The 17,417-nt window shown below is 42.3% G+C and overlaps 1 pseudogene; it reads right to left on the bottom strand.

Annotated features, from left to right (window-relative positions):
- Positions 1-4,748: 4,748 nt before the first annotated feature.
- Positions 4,749-14,878, bottom strand: LOC134344007 (craniofacial development protein 2-like; annotated as a pseudogene).
- Positions 14,879-17,417: the final 2,539 nt, after the last annotated feature.

Here is a 17,417-nt window from a genome sequence, read left to right on the forward strand (position 1 = left end):
CCTCATCTTGTTGTAAATTTCTGGATCACCAGTCTTGAATGTCACAGATCTAGCCCTCAGCAGATTCATCCACGGCTTCAGGTTTAGATATGTCCAGATTGTTCTCAAAGGCCACATTCAGGTCTTGATGAAGTCAGTGATGATTGTGCCATATTTATTTATATGCGAAGATGTATCCCTGAATATGGTCCAGTTCACCAATTCAAAGCAGTCCGGTAAGCTCTCCTTTTCCTCCCTTGGCCATACCCTTGCGGTCCTCACCATTGATGCTACGGTCCTAAGTCTCTACCTGTGCACCAGGAGTAGATGTACAGCTGGGTGATCAGGCTTGGGTACGGGATGGCACATTAAGTGCTCTTGATAGTGGTGTAACAGTGGTCAACAGTTCATTGGCTCCCTGCTTCTACGTTGATATGTTGGTGACTTCCTCAAGCTAATTTGCTGGAAGATTCCCACAAGGATTGAGAAGGCATCGGGATATGCTGTCTTATGGCTGTTAATCACAGTTTCGGCTCCTTTGATAGCTTGGCATTAGTTACGGGTGGTATATTCTGACAAGGATGATGGTGGAAAACCTCCTCAGCAGATGGAATGGATAACACTTGACCATCAGATGTTCAAGATCAGGAGAGCAGGACTGAGAAAGAACACCACAGTGAGTTAATCATGAAGTAAATGCCGCTGCCTCTGCCTTGATCTGACACTGTTGTCCAGTTTGTGGAGTGGAATGTGAAGCTCTTGGGTTGCAGTACCGTGTTTAGAGTGCTGGGGGTGAGCTATGTCTCCGTGAAGCAGAGTACACGACAGTCCCTAATGTCACCCTGGTACTGCAATCTCCCTCTGTGGTTTTCGATTTTATCTTCCAGAGGCTGGGCATTAGCCAAGAGGTTGGTAGGTAGTGGGAGCCTCAGGGCTCAGCACTTTAGTTTTACCTGCAATCCAGCCTGGATGCCATGCTTTCTTAAAAAAAACTGCTCTCACAACCTGGGTGGTCTGCAGTCTGGAGTCTGCCAGTTTTAAAGATTGACACATTTTTATTTTTACTTACAAAAATTAAAAAAGTAACTGTTTTGGTTCTGAATCATTGAGTATAGCCTCCTTCTGTGCTAAAATAAGTAAGTTTAGAATGATATGAGAAAAAAATGCTGGGTGAACACAAAACAGTTAGGCAGCATTTGTGGAAGGAAATGGACAGTCAGTGTTTTGGGTTGAGACCCTTCATTCGGACTGAGGGGTGATATGCAGGAAAACAGTCGAAGCCAGAGAAGGGGAACAGTGAGAGAGGATCTCACAGAACTCCTGTGGAAGGGAAGAGGAAAACTTCTTCAAAATGGGCGTGCCTTGTAGAGACTTTGCAATTTAGAATTACAATGAAGATACAAGAGAGTGCAGATACTCCAGATTCCAGCATTTTCTATCTCTTGTATCTCCATTAGAATGGTATGAATGAGTTCCATGAGCACAGAATGGTGAAAGTCAATGAAGTTTTAGACACTGGTCCAGGTCAGTGGAGCTCAATACCCAACTTTTTTTGAGCATGAAATCAGTGTAACTCCAGGATAACACTTAGCAACCAAATGCTGGTTGACATGTTTCAATTCCAAGTGCATCATCTTCACATCTTTGCACTTGGTCACTATTGTCGTAAAAATGACTCAAGGAAAATGCTGGTCACTGTTTTGAATTTCTAAACTGTGCAATGAATATAAAATCCCTGTCCAATGGACATGTTCTGCTGCAAAGCTACAATATCTCATAAATATTTAAAGTTTGTTTTAAAATGCCATGATTTGGTTTTAATGCCAATGCTGTAATCTCTGCAGCAAGTCGACAACTGTCAAAAAGCACCATGGTTTTTCTCTCCTGCAGAAGACCTCAAGATTTAACAGCAGCTGAAATTAGGCTCTTGAAACAACCTGATAAACCCTAACACCTCCTCAGATTATATTTCTTTTTCCCTCTCTTTCAAGCTTGTTCTAATGTTACTATAACATACATAAAATGCTGGAGGAACCCAGCAGGCCAGGCAGCATCTATGAAAAAAAATGCCCAGTCGACATTTTGAGCGGAGACCCTTCATCAGGATGATATATTTATTTTGCTGTTTATTTTTGCACATCTGGTGTTATACATAATTTATGTTAATTCAAATTTATGTAATTCATGTTTGCCATGTTTGTAGTGTGCTGTGTTGTTGCAGGAAAAAACATTTCTACTCTGTCCATGTATGTCAATGACAACAATGAACTTGAACCTGAGCCTCAACTTGAAACACCAAGGACAAAATACTGTAAGAATATTGCCCATTGAGATCTTGCATATTTGGTAGAGCTACTGCCTCACAACACCAAAGGCTGGGTTTGATTGTGATTCATGTCTGTGTGGGGTTTCAGTTACAGAGAAATCACAGTGCAGGAAAACAATAAGGTGCACTGACCTTAGCGAGTTAGATTGTAAGGTCAAAAATTCATCTTTATCATACAAGAGAACTGGTTCAAGAGATCAGATAGAAACTGTCATTAAACCTGGTTGTTTTGCATTTTTCATTTTTTTTAATAACTTCTGCCTGATGGGACGGGTGAAGACAGAATAACTACTACTACTACTACTACTACGTCGACTCAGGCCTAGGGGGCTGGCGTCGCGCACGATGACGGACTCTCCACTTCTCCCTCTCCCTCATCAGTGTGTTCAGTTCATCTACATTAGCCGCGCCACTGTCTTCTAGGAGCGTGTTGACCATAGTCATGGGAGGGCACCCAGGGTTCATCCTCCTGTGCTTGGGCTCCCATATGATGACTAGGCTGGCAGGTGGCTCGGGATGGCGTAGACAGTGCCCCGCTAGTTGCAGTCTTCTTGCCTTGATTTTAGTGGTAAGCATCGGTAGGTTGTTATAGAGCTCGACGTTCGTCATGTGCTGTTGCCAACTCATGTTAAGAACCATCCGGAGCATTCGTGTATAGCAACCATCTAGAGACTTTTGCATAGTCTTGGTGAGTGTACACGTCTCGCATCCGTACGTGAGAATGGACTCTATGACTGCTATGAAAATCCTCTTTTTAAGCCCTCTGGTGAGGTTCGACTTCCAGATTTCCTTCATGTCGTTCATAGCCCTCTACGCCAGTGCCTTCCGTATCTTTATGTCCTTCTCCAAACTCATCATTCTTGACCCAAGGTACTTGTAGTCAAAGACTTTCTTAATGGTATCATTCTCTACAGTCTTGAGAGTACTTTCGTTGCAGTTAAACGCCAAGTACTCTGTCTTTTTAGTGTTTAGGTGAAGTCCAACTTTATTGCACTCAATTTCCACTTTTGTCAGTAGCTGCTGTGCTTCCTCCATCTGGTCAGAGAGCAGGACTATGTCATCTGCAAAATCGAGATCTGTGAGCGTAACTGATCTGACCCTTTTGGTTCGCCATGGTTTTGTGGTAAAACCAAGCTTGTCATGATCTTTGGTAGCTTGACGCAGAGCGTGATCAAAGACGATTATAAAGCTGTAGGGTGCCAGAGTGTCTCCTTGCAGCACACCAGCTAGGAGCTCGAACACTGCTGTTTCTCCATCTGGTGATACAACTTTCGCCATGGTTTTGGTATAGCTGGACTCTATTGCTCTCAGTAGATGGTCTGGCACTCCATAAACTTTCAGGATCTTCGGTGTTTTATCTCGGTGTATGGAGTCAAAAGCTTTGCGAAAATCGACGTAAGTAAGCATGGCTGGTAGGTTGTTCTTCTTGACTTCCTCAATGATCCTATGGAGAGCAAGTATTTGCATTACTGTTGTTCTCTTCTGGCGAAAACCATTCTGATTGAATCTTAGCTTAGGGTCAATGGCGGTGCGAATCCTGTTCAAGATCATCCGACTACATAACTTTGCTAAGATGCAGGTCAAGCTGATACCGCGGTAGTTATCTGTCTTGTGAAGGATCCAGACTTGGGGACTGGGATAATGCTTGAGAGTGACCATTGTTCTGGTTTGTCGCCTTTCATCAGTGCCGTACTACATATGTCCAGCTAGATGTCGTCCAGGTCGCAGTTCTTCAGGACATCTGGTGGTATCCCATCTGGTCTAGCACTCCTACCCTGTTTGAGTGCATATTTGGCCTTCTTCAGTTCCTCAATGGTGAATGGGCCGTCATCAATGTCGACTTGCATTAGTATCATGGGTATGTCCTCTTCTTCTTCCATGATCGTTGGAGGGCTTCCCAGCAGGTACTTAAAGTGGGTAAACCATGTCAGGACACGGTCCTCTGCTGTTTTATCACTTATTTGACCTGATGGGAACTTCTTTCATCTACTGATCTCATTGACTAGGCGCCATGCTTCTCCATGCTGCATGTCTTCATTAGCAGCTTCTATCTCTCTAATCCTCTCAGCTAGTTCCCCTTCCTTCAGTCAGTCATAGGTGGCAAAGAGATTCTTCTCTGCTGTCTTGAACTTGTCTCTTAGCTCTTCTGTTTCGCTCCTTCGAAGTTCGGCATGACAAGCATTGACCACACCTCTTGCTGCGACAACATCAGGATGTTTCGAGATCCGACTCTCCTTAGTTTGCTTCACAGTAGGCAAACTCTTTGTTGCATCTGTGTGTGCGTCTATGACCCATTGATAGCGGTCGGTGGCAGTCTCTTCCTCCCCCCCCTTTCCAGTGGGCCGCAGCAATTTCTCACCTCCACTGTGTACTGGGCTTGAAGAATAGGTTGTGAGGAGAATGCCTTCCAGTCTATCTTCTCCTTGGGACCTGTGCCTTTGGGTTGCCGCAGGCTCAGTCTCACTTGCATTGACACTACTCTGTGATCAGAACTGACCGAGTTGAAGGTGCTGTAGGTTTCTGTGTTGGTCACACAATTACGCCATTTTGTTCTTACGAGGATGTAATCGAGCTGTTTCCTGCAGATGGAGGCTCTGTTTTCAAATGTCCACAGTTTACCAGCTCGCTTCTTGAATTGTGTGTTGGCACCAATGAGACTGTGTTCCTGGATGAAGTCAACTAGATATTGTCCATTTCTGTTGGTAAAGTCTCGTTATGAGTATGGAACATCTTCCAGTCTGACCTGGGCATTAAAATCGCCAAGCACAGCCAAGAAGTTATGCGCTGGTATTGAAGTGACAGCTTCATGAAGTTTACCGTAGAAGGCCTCCACTTCCTTCTCCTTGCTGCAGTTGTGCGGGGAGTAACAGATGATGACAGAGGTTGTCAGGTTTCCGTCGAATTCTGCAGTAAGAATTCTGTCACTGACTGAGACTACGCCCCTCAGTGCCTCCTTCACCTTGGTGTTCAACATCAGCCCTACTCCACCTTGTGATGACATCGTCGTCGGCTCTCTCCATGCAGACGAGGTGATGAGGTGCATCCCCTCTACCTCTGTGAACCTTATCTCTTCGTCAGGGTGTACATGATGGTGTTCTTGGATCGCCAGGATGGAGATCTTCTAGCTGCTTGCCTGTGATGCCAACTCTGTGCATCAAGGAAAGAGGCGGATGGTGTTTGCGTTGAAGGTTGAGATGATCGTTTTTACCTTACAACGCAAAAGGGGCGCAGTTCGCTTGGCCCCCTTGTCAGACTCTCTGTGGGGTTTGAGGTTGCATAATCATACTGCCTGTCTAGGCCAGGGTCTGGGTGTTCCGCAGAGTTCCTGAGCACTTCCGGCTCTGGCAGCATAGGGTTTGTTGGGTTGTCTGTCATCATAATGCCTTACAAGGCGCAAAACGAAAGACTGTGTGGTGCACCACTCCTCATACAGACAGTAGGTGGCCGTTGACTCACAAAGAGTTCATCCGCCCTTTGACAGGTTTTGTTCTTAGTCCTGCTGGGTGCCTACACACCCTCCTCCCTGGTTAACCGGAGTGCACCGGGGGTGTGCCAGTTGAGTCGCCAACAACCTGACCGAGACAGGTAGTACTGGGCTATGTGGTACCAGTAGCAAGGCAAGGCCCTGACCTGACAGAATAACCATGATGGGAAAAGTCTGTTGTTACCTTGGCTGCTACCCCAAGGCTGCAGGAAGTGTTAGACAGACACTATGAAGGGTAAGTTGGTTTTCGTGATGTTCACAATTCTCCAGAAGGTCACTTTTTGTGCTTTATGACTCTGACTCAATGGCTCAATCACTTCCTATTTCTTTCAGCCCTGAAAGTGACATCATGTGGAACTTTAAGAGCAGCTTCACATACAAACTTAACAAGAAGTGAAAATACTGCAATAGCCTACCCCTTTTGAATTAGCCTTAATGCTTCAGATATATGTATTGTTCAGACCTCTGGAAGATTCAAAGATTTTAGAAACTTTTATTCAAAAACATTTCAAGCTTCTGTGAAACCAAGTTAACAAGCTATTGTAATTTATGTTAAGCAACACACATAAAAGTTGCTGGTGAACGCAGCAGGCCAGGCAGCAGCTCTAGGAAGAGGTACAGTCGATGTTTCAGGCCGAGACCCTTCGTCAGGACTAACTGAAGGAAGAGCTAGTAAGAGATTTGAAAGTGGGAGGGGGAGGGGGAGATCCAAAATGATAGGAGAAGACAGGAGGGGGAGGGATGGAGCCAAGAACTGGACAGGTGATAGGCAAAAGGGATATGAGAGGATCATGGGACAGGAGGCCCAGGGAGAAAGAAAAGGGGGAGGGGGAAAAAAGCCCAGAAGATGGGCAAGGGGTATAGAGAGAGGGACAGAGGGAGAAAAAGGAGAGAGAGAGAGAAAAAGAATGTGTGTATATAAATAAATAACGGATGGGGTACAAGGGGGAGGTGGGGCATTAGCGGAAGTTTGAGAAGTCAATGTTCATGCCATCAGGTTGGAGGCTACCCAGACGGAATATAAGGTGTTGTTCCTCCAACCTGAGTGTGGCTTCATCTTTACAGTAGAGGAGGCCGTGGATAGACATATCAGAATGGGAGTGGGACATGGAACGAAAATGTGTGACCACTGGGAGATCCTGCTTTCTTTGGCGGACAGAGCGTAGGTGTTCAGCGAAACGATCTCCCAGTCTGCGTCTGGTCTCACCAATGTATAGAAGGCCACATCGGGAGCACCGGACACAGTATATCACCCCAGCCGACTCACAGGTGAAGTGTCGCCTCACCTGGAAGGACTGTCTGGGGCCCTGAATGGTGGTGAGGGAGGAAGTGTAAGGGCATGTGTAGCACTTGTCCCGCTTACAAGGATAAGTGCCAGGAGGGAGATCGGTGGGGAGGGATGGAGGGGACAAATGGACAAGGGAGTCACATAGAGAGCGATCCCTGTGGAAAGCCGGGGGGGGGGGGAGGGAAAGATGTGCTTAGTGGTGGGATCTCGTTGGAGGCGGTGGAAATTACGGAGAATTTATGTTATTTTGTTTTAAGATTTTAAAAGGCCTGTGGAAAAGAATACGAAAAGTCTTACTTCAAATTAACAAGCCTCTTGGAAAAAATATTAAACATTTCAGAAAGAAGTAAAAACACTTTTCCATTATCAAGCGGCAAAAGCATGCAAGTCTTTTAAAATAAATAAGACTTTGAAAAGATTTTAAACTGTCATTTTAAATTAACAAGCATTTGAAAGACTTTAAAAAGTTTTTCTCAATCAACAAGATAGATTTCATAAAGTTGTTTAAGGTAACAAGCTAAATAGAATTTGCCTTTTAAAGGAGTTCTGAACAAGGGGATATAAGTAGTACCAGGAAAGTGGTTGGCTATTTAAGACTAAGATGTATAAAAATCCCTTCTCTCAGACAGTAGTGAATCGCTGGAATTTTCTGCCCCTGAGGATGGTGGAGGCCAGTCATTAAAAATATCTAAAGTATGGACAAATTCTGTGCTAGCGAATCAGACAATGCAAAGAACGCACCTGGACTTGACTTTGTGTTGGGTTCATTTATGACACAGCCAGGACAGAAAATATTAGCTGTGGGCATTCAGAATTAGTTCAGAAACTTAACAGAAGCTGCCTTGACATCAGAAAGGGCAAATGGATTGTCCATTAGTAGTATCTTTTTCTACTGTACTTTCTATGAGAAACACATGAACATTAACATCATGCAACTAGCAGTTGATGCTAGATAGAAAGTCGATTGAAATACCTTGCTAATTTTCTACAACATATGAAGATGAGTTCATATTTCACTTCTGCAAAAGGTAATTCAAAAAAATACTGAGATTCTGGAGATCTAAAATAAAAATGGAAAATCAAAGTCAGGTTTTTTTTCATAAACACAAGTACATGTATGTATAGGTGCAATGAAAAGCCCACTTGCAGCAGTATCACAAGCATATAGCATCATATAAGCAGCATTCAGAATAAAAAAAAGCAAATTAAACATAAATTATACTCAGTTTTTTCGATGAAGTGCACAATTAGAACAAAAAATCCATTTTAAGGCAAAGCGATTAATTTGGTCATAACACTGCTAAACCATAGTGACTACAGGTTTGCTGCTTGGTTCAAGAAAAGAATGGTTGGAGGGAAGTAGCTCTCTTGAACCTGGTGGTGTGGGGTTTCAGGACTCTACACATCCTGATTGTAGTTGCAAGGTGTTGGGGATTTTTGACGATGGATGTGGCCTTTTTTAGACAGCACCTCACGTTAATAATACGAACAGTTGGGATGGAGATATTCAGCAGGTCAAGCCACATCTATGGAAAGAGAAACAGGGTTAACATTTTCTGTCAAAAGTTCTTTGTTGAAAAATATCATTCAAATCAGATATACTGTAGATAGAGCACTAATTTATCATTTATGGATTACGGTGCTGGTTTTGAGCTGTTTTGAAATCTCTGGATGATATACTGAAAATGTACATAGATGAAACATAGAAACATAGAAAACCTACAGAACAATACAGGCCCTTCAGTCCACAATGCTGTGCTGAACATGTACTTACCTTAGAAATTACCTAGGGTTACCCATAGCCCTCTATCTTTCTAAACTCCATATACCTATCCAGAAGCCTCATAAAAGACCCTATTGTATCCACCTCCACCACAGTCGCTGGCAGCCCATTCCACGCACTCACCACTCTCTGTATAAAAAACTTACCCCTAATATCTCCTCTGTATCTACTTCCAAACACCTTAAAACTGTGCCTTCTCATATGATACCTATCAGCTACCCAAAGCCTCACAAACCAACTGGAGCCGCATGTCATATGCAGTGGATGAATCCCCTTTCTCCAGCTCTTACCTCATTGAATTGAGGCATAAGTTTAATTATAGATATAATTTGGATTTCAGTCATCCAGTTGTCAGTCAAATGTGAAATAGTGACACAGAAATTCTACTGAGCCACTAAGTTCAATAGACACACAACACCCATTTCATATCACTCAATGGTGTTAGAGCATGTGCATGCACAGCAAAGACCTCAATCAGGAACAAAAGCCCCAACAGAAGGTTGCAAGCTTGGCTGAATGCTCTTTAAATGGTCAGACCTTATCTGTGTCGTTGGTGTGAAGTTTTCTGCAGAAATCTACGTTGAATTTTCCTCAGTCGACCAGATTTCTCAGTGTTTTGCATTCAGATTAAATTCTTTAGGAGGAGACATTATCACTGGCACCAAGCACTCTGATGCTTTCTCAAGATTCTCACCTTCGTGGCTATATTGTTTAGTTGTGTTGAGTCAAAGCACTCTTTTATATACTCTAAGACTGCCTGACACTGCCCCGTTACCTCTACCGCTGATTCCTGCTGAGAGAAGGTGCGTTATGAGCTGCAGTCAAAATGCCTAGTCTGAATCAACCTGACCACAATCTCTCTGAAACCATTCCAAGTACGGGTATTCTTAGTACAGCCAATCTAAATCCAAACCAAACACAACCAAACCAGATCTAACCCAACTGCAGCCAATCCAAAACCAAGCCAACTATGGTCAATCTGAACCTGATGCCACCAAATCTGTGCAGACCACAGTAAATCCCAATTAGGTCCAACCAAAGCTAATCCAAAGCAAACTCACAAGAGCCAATCTCTTTCTGACCCAATCGCACAGAACCACAGCCAAAGTGGAGCTGGCCTGAAGATGGCAAATTCTAATCTGCATTTGATCCAACTATAGACAATTCAAACTCAATTTTACACACAGCAATTCAGAACCAAAGAACACACAATCTTTTTTTGATACCTGCCAACAAACCCAGCATGCATCATTGGATCCATCGGGCTTGGATTGGGCAACCAAGCTCAAGGTATATCTTGGGTACACCAGTCAATAAATTTAACTTCATTTCACAATTCTGCAGCGAACCCAAGTTTCCGTCCCCAGTAGGCTGAACTTTTTGAAAATCCACTCACACCTCGTCAACCTTATCACTCTTTTTAATTATTTGCTTGCTTAGCTTGCCTTGTGTAATTTTAATTACTTTACCTGCTTTTCTCCCTCTCTCTGAGGTCTATTGTCAACATTTCTTTTCCCGTAATGCTTCCCTGCACACCTGAGTCATTGCTGGCTTTATATTTTCCCCTGCCTCCCAATGTATATTTTGTGACTGAAAGGCCATAAAGTCTGTCAGTTTACTGACTGATTCACCAATCAAAACGCATTGGTCTGTGTGACAAGTCAAAGTGAAACAGATGTTTGTGGTGTCCATGGAAAATTAAAACTAATGACAACTTCTTACAGCCTACTCTCAAAACACATTTAATTGATGCATCTGATATGATACATTCTCTCAAAGTAATAAAGCAAGCTTGCTGATCAAATAAAAAGATCTGCTGGAAATCTCAAATAAAAACAGAACATGCTGAAGACATTCAGCAGGTCAGAGAGGATCTGTGGGAAAACAATAGAGTAAATGTTTACTGTCCAAGACTCTTCGTCAGAACGTTTAAAGTCAAGACTCATAAGGAGATATAAAACAAGATCAGCTGAAGCTTGTTCAAAGGTTTATGCTTTAAGAAACATTATAAATGAGGTGATAGTCCGCAAGGCAAAGAAGGCATACCGGCAACTCTACTTTATATGTTACCAAAGATTTTTACACAACTCTATCGATGCATGTTAACAGGTTGTATCACTAACTGGTATGGAGTTACCAACGCATAGAATCACAAGGGGCTGTAGAGTGTTATAGAATCAGCAAATCTGCATGCCCTATCACTGACATACTCATCTACCACTGTGGTGATTCTGTGGAGGTAGTGTCTCAGAAGACAGTGTCTGTCACTAAGGAAACTCATCATGTGGGACATTTCCTTTTCTTGTTACTACCAATGGGAGGAGCTGTAGAATCCTGAAGACCTACATGCAGTGATTCAGAAACAGTTTCTTCACCTCAGCCATCAGATTTCAGAACAGTTCATAAACCCACGAAACATATCTCACCGGTTTTTTTTTCAGTGTTTGTTTATTTTTTTACACCTTTGCAATACACTGCTGTTACAAAACAAGTATCAATTGTGGTGGGTTTTGGTTTGCTAACCACAAAGTTCTAAACTCAAACTAAAACTTTAATAGTCATACTTTATTGATCCTGGGGGAAATTGGTTTTCGTTGCAGTCACACCATAAATAATAAATAGTAATTGAGCCATAAATAGTTAAATAGTAATATGTAAATTATGCCAGTAAATTACGAAATAAATCCAGGACCAGCCTATCAACTCAGGGTGTCTGACCCTCCAAGGGAGGAGTTGTAAAGTTTGATGGCCACAGGCAGGAATGACTTCCTATGACGCTCTGTGCTGCATCTCGGAGGAATGAGCCTCTGGCTAAATGTACTCCTGTGCCCACCCAGTACATTATGTACTGGATGGAAGACATTGACCAAGATGGCATGCAACTTAGACAGCATCCTCTTTTCAGACACCACAGTGGATATAAGTGGCCATGAGTATTCTCACTAAAGCGAGCTTATACTGTAACTACCCAGCCTTCAAAGACAAGGTTACTTCCCTGTTTATTCTCCATGGTGAGATTAACTACTAATACCCACTATTTGAGAAATTGGTTCCCAAAGAGAAGATACTTCCAGTGAACAAAGTGGTTTAAACACTGTTCATTTATTTACAGTGATACACGTTTAAGTCCAAACAACACTTTTAAAACACATTTAAAACTCACAGAGGATATCTGTCTTAAATATTTCCATATTTTCAGAGGATGTCTGTCTTGTCTTGAATTATTGAATCATTATATTGAACATTGAAACATTATAAAACATTTTCAAATTACAAACGATTCCTAAAACACATGCCATTTCTTAAACATAAAGCACAAAGCATTAAGGATTTCTTAAACTCAATAAACTCATTAAGCACAGGTATAATTCCTATAAACTAAAATGACATACCAGCAATTTGCAGACAAATAAATTGTCCATCACAAAAAACAAAGCTGGAGGAATGGATTCTCACTCATGCTCTGTTTCTTCATTGTTTCTTCTTGAAATTCCTTACCTCAGTGCTAATAAGCCCAAATTGCTCTCTGTGTTTATACACTTTTTCTACCTCTTGAGTGACTTCGCAGATAGTCTAAAATCATTTTTGGAGACTTAGAGCATAGCAAAGGCTGTAAAGCTAACTTCCTTGAGCATATAAAACTTCCAAATAAAACACGTTAGTTATTGATATGCTAAATGATATTATCCATTTGTTCTGCAAGCTTCCTTGAACTAAGCAATTTAAGAGTCAGCTTGTCTGTTCAAAACAACTCAAATTAAACAACCCATTGACTTATACGGACCTCTTGAACAACAATAAAGCAGGTGTAGTCAGCTAACATTTGCTTTCCCAGAGAGAGGGTGTTTTCAAAATACAGAGATTGTTTGCAAATCTGTGTTTTTTTTACTTCAAAATGATTGCTGGTTTCCATTTACATGATGAGAAGGCAGGTGTAAGGGGTTGAGTGTGATCTGGGATCAGCTATGATGGAATGGCGGAACAGACTTGATGGGCTGAATGGCCTAATTGTGCTCCTATGTCTTATGGTCTGATGGTCTTCATTTTAAGAGCTGAAGACTGACTTCCATTTACGACCAGAAATGTTTAAAAAGCTGTGAGTTAGAAGTTCACTTGCACATTTGTAATTTTCCAAATGGCAGCTGTTATTTAGAAAGCAGCGTTAGCAGAAAAAAGCATGAAGTAATTATCCATCACGCATTATAACATCAGAGAAGTTAGTGATGATATATCTTATTCTGAGCTTGATTTCAGTTTCAGAAGAGAATTCCAGAGCTTTCATTTTTTGGGTTTATTGGAAGTTTCAATAGGAACAGATCCTTTGGATTAAGTCTCCATCCTGGATTCCTGTAACAAACAGGTAATGAACAATCGTAGATGAATTTACATGTAACAGTCTTCAATAATGAAGAATAACAGACAAATGTTAACCAACTCCCTCCATCCCCAGTAAATCCCATAAAGACTAGATTGGTTGCAGAGTGAAATAAATAGATTGTTATTAGTCCAGTGTATACAGAGATATTCTCTAAAGTTTTACAAATTGGACAAGAGACAGCAATAACCACAATTTATTTCCATGAGTGTTTCTACTCAGTTAAAACACTTCACATGGCATAATCAAAGAAAACTTCACTCTGCACTGCTTACACAGAAGTTAAGGCAAGTGATCAAAAGCTAAAAGCAAAGAGATTAAGTTTATGGCGCTCTTAAAAAAGGAAAGCGAAATGGCAAGACAAAAGCACAAACATGAGGAAATCTGCAGATGCTGGAATTTCAAGCAACACACATAAAAGTTGCTGGGGGAGTGCAGCAGGCCAGGCAGCCTCTCTAGGAAGAGGTACAGTCGACGTTTCGGGCCGAGACCCTTCGTCAGGACCCTCCTGTCTTCTCCTATCATTTCGGATCTCCCCCTCCCACTTTCAAATCTTTTACTAGCTCTTCTTTCAGTTAGTCCTGACGAAGGGTCTCGGCCCGAAATGTCGACTGTTCCTCTTCCTAGAGATGCTGCCTGGCCTGCTGCATTCCCCCAGCAACTTTTATGTGTGTGGCAAGACAAAAGGATGTCTTAGGGAGGAAATTCTGGAACCTAGCCCTTGCCAGCTGTAGGTATGCTGCTGACGTTGGAATGGTTAAAACTGAGATTGATTGTGAGGTTAGCAGTGGAGGAGATCTCAAAATGTTGGAGGCTGGAAGAAATTGGAGAGATGGGGAGCTAATTGTAGACAGGCCACAGTCTGACCAAAATAGCAGGAAGCCTCAAGAGGTCAAATAACATACCACATGCTTTAGGTCCATTTCTCCCTAAGAGTTCCCATAAGGAGATTCCCAACAGGAATTAATTTGGGGAGAAAATAATGCAATTGAAACAAATAGGATATAAATGGCAAAAAAACAAAGAACCAACCAGTTGCCCTCCTCAGTGTTTAGCCATGGGCACCTGCATGGGCCCCAGCTATGCCTGCCTTTTTGTTGGCAATGTCGAATAATTCACGTTCAAAGCCTTCCCTGGTAATGCTCCCCACTCATCCTGCGCTACATTGACATTTGTATTGGTGCTGCTTCATATACCCACAGTGAGCTCAACAATTTCATCAACTTTGCCTCCAACTTCTACCCTGCCCTTAAATTCACTAGGTCCTTTTCTGACACCTCTCTTCCATTTCTTGATCTCTCTGTCTCCATTTCTGGAAACAAACTGTCTACTGACATCTTTTATAATACTACCAATTCCCACCTTGACTATACATCTTCTTAACCATGTGTAAAAATGCTATTCCTTTTTCTCAGTTCATTTATCTCTGCTATATCTGTTCCCAGGATGAGCCTTTCCTTTCCAGGCCTCCAAGAACATGGTTTCCTTTCCTCCACCATTGATGCTGCCCCCACCCGCACTTCCTCCATTTCTTGAACATCTGCTCTCACCCCATCTTCCCGACGCCTTAAGAGTAACAGAGTTCCTCTTGTCCTTATTACCATGCTATGAGCCTCCGCGTCCTTTTCTGCAACTTCCGCCATCTTCAGTGGGACCCTATCACCAAACACATCTTCAACTCCCCCCCCACCTCCAACTCTCTGCTTTCATCCATTCATCTCCCACCCCACTGATCTCTATCCTGGCACATATAACTGCAAGCAACATAAATGCTACATCTGTCCATTCACATCCTCCCTTACCTCCACTCAGGGCCACAAGCAGTCTTTCCAGGTGAGACAACACTTCACTTGCAAATTTTTTGAGGTCGTCTATCGTAGCTGGTTCCCCCAATGTGGCCTCCTCTACATTGGTGAGACACGACATAAATTAGGGACCACATTGTTGAACACCTCCGTTCCATCCATCAAAAGCGATATTTCCCAGTGGCCAACCTTTAATTCCTATCCCCATTCCCGTTCCAACATTTCAATCATCACCTCTTCTTTTGCCATGACGAGGCTTCTCTGATGGCATAAATATAGATTTCTCGTTCTGGTAATTGTTTTCCCTCCCCTTCCTACTTCTATTCCCACACAGGCTTCTCACCTCTCTCTTCACCCACCTATCACCTCTCTCTCTTTCACCCATGGACCACTCTCCTCTCCTACCATATTCCTTCTTCTCCTGCCCTTTACCATTCTAACCAACCTGGCTTCATCAATCACCTTCTAGCTAGTCCTCCTTCCCTTCATCCCACCTTTTTATTCTGCCATCTTCCCCTTCCAGTCCTGAAAAAGCGTCTCAGCCTGAAATGTCAACTGTTCATTCATTTCCACTGATGCTGCCTGACCTGTTGATTTCCTTCAGCATTTGGTGTGTGTTGCAAAGAACAAAGATATCCACAAAAACAATGGAACTCTTTCTTTTGATGCTATATCTCTTTCTACAGACGCTGCTTGACCCTTACTGTTTTCTGAGATTTTTAACCCGCAATGATAGCTAACATTTGAGTTCTCTGCCATTTTCTCAATCTCTGGACAATCTTTCACTGTTAAATGAGATATCTCTCAGGTAAATAATATCTTCTTTCCATTCAGTGTTGGATTAATCTCACTATGACTTTTGATCAAAATTGAGATACATCTGTATCAGAACTATGGACATTAGTGATGGCCCTTGGACACTCTACCATGACATGCTCTGCATAAGTGAGAACCTGGCACTACCACAAACAGCATGTTAATATGCAGCAGAGCACTGTGATCTGATACCACTCTGGTTACACATTGTTCCCTGGCCAGCATTTGAAATTTCAAAAGATCTTCTGGATCCATGCACTCAATCCCTATCCAGGCCTTTGAAACTCACAAGGGGTCATAAATAAGTACCTTGTGTTAGACCTGAAGTAATAGCTCCCTCGCTTTGATCTCTTAATGTCAAATCATTCATAGCATATGGATATATCATACATTTTTTGTCCATCTCTAATTGTTTCTGAATTTACATGAGAGTCAAGGGTTAAAGGGGTGGCATATTTCTTTCAGTTAATGAATTGGAAGGGATTTCAACATGATCTAGTACTTTCAAAGCAATTTATATTGAATCTAGCTTTTATATTTAAATTTCAGATTTAGTTAATTGCTTCAATGTAATTGAATAAGGACTTCAAACCCATGTCTCTGCATGAGTGGACTGGAACTCTGGCTCTCAGCCCAATCATTTAACCATTACAATGCTGGATATATTGGGGATGTCCTTACTATTTATTTGCACATTGATTGTCCACATCTACCATCACTTCTGTGGGTGTGACCTTCTTTAATTTGTTCTCTCTTATTTCAGATTTCCAGTACTTTTGTAGTCTCAGTTAACCTTAAGAACATAACAAATAGGAGAAGGAGTAGGCCATCTGGCCTGTCGAGCCTGCTCTGTCATTTTATAAGATCATGGATGATCTGGCCATAGACTAATCTCTACCTGCCTGCCTTTTCCCCATAACCCTTAATTCCCCTACTATGCAGAAATTCATCCAACCTTATCTTAAATATATTTACTGAGGTAGCCTCCACTGCTTCATTGGGCAGAGTATTCCACAGGTTCACCATTCTCTGGGAAAAACAGTTCTTCCACATCTCCGTCCTAAATCTACTCCCCCGAATCTTGAGGCTATGTTGCCTGGTTCTAGTTTCACTGCAAGTGGAAACAACTTTCCTACTTCTACCTTATCGATCCATTTCAAAATTCTTTATGTTTCTATGAGATCTTCTCTCATCCTTCTGAATTCCAGTGAGTACAGTCCCAAGCGACTCAATCTCTCCTCATAGTCTAAACCCCTCATCTCTGCAATCAACCTGATGAACCTCCTCTGCACCACCTCCAAAGCCAGTATATCCTCCTTCAAGTAAGGAGACCAGAACTGCATGCAGTACTCCAGGTGCGGCCTCACCAGTACCCTGTACGGTTGCAGCTTAACCTCCCTGCTGTTAAATTCAATCCCTCCAGCAATGAAGGCCACATTCTATTTACCTTCTTGATAGCCTGTTGCACCTGCAAACCAAACTTTTGTGATTCATGCACAAGCACTCGCAAGTCCTCTGCACAGCAGCATGCTGCAATTTTTTACCAGTTAAATAATAACCT

The sequence above is a fragment of the Mobula hypostoma genome, chromosome 1 (genome assembly GCF_963921235.1).
Source record: "Mobula hypostoma chromosome 1, sMobHyp1.1, whole genome shotgun sequence".
Classification (NCBI taxonomy): domain Eukaryota; kingdom Metazoa; phylum Chordata; class Chondrichthyes; order Myliobatiformes; family Myliobatidae; genus Mobula; species Mobula hypostoma.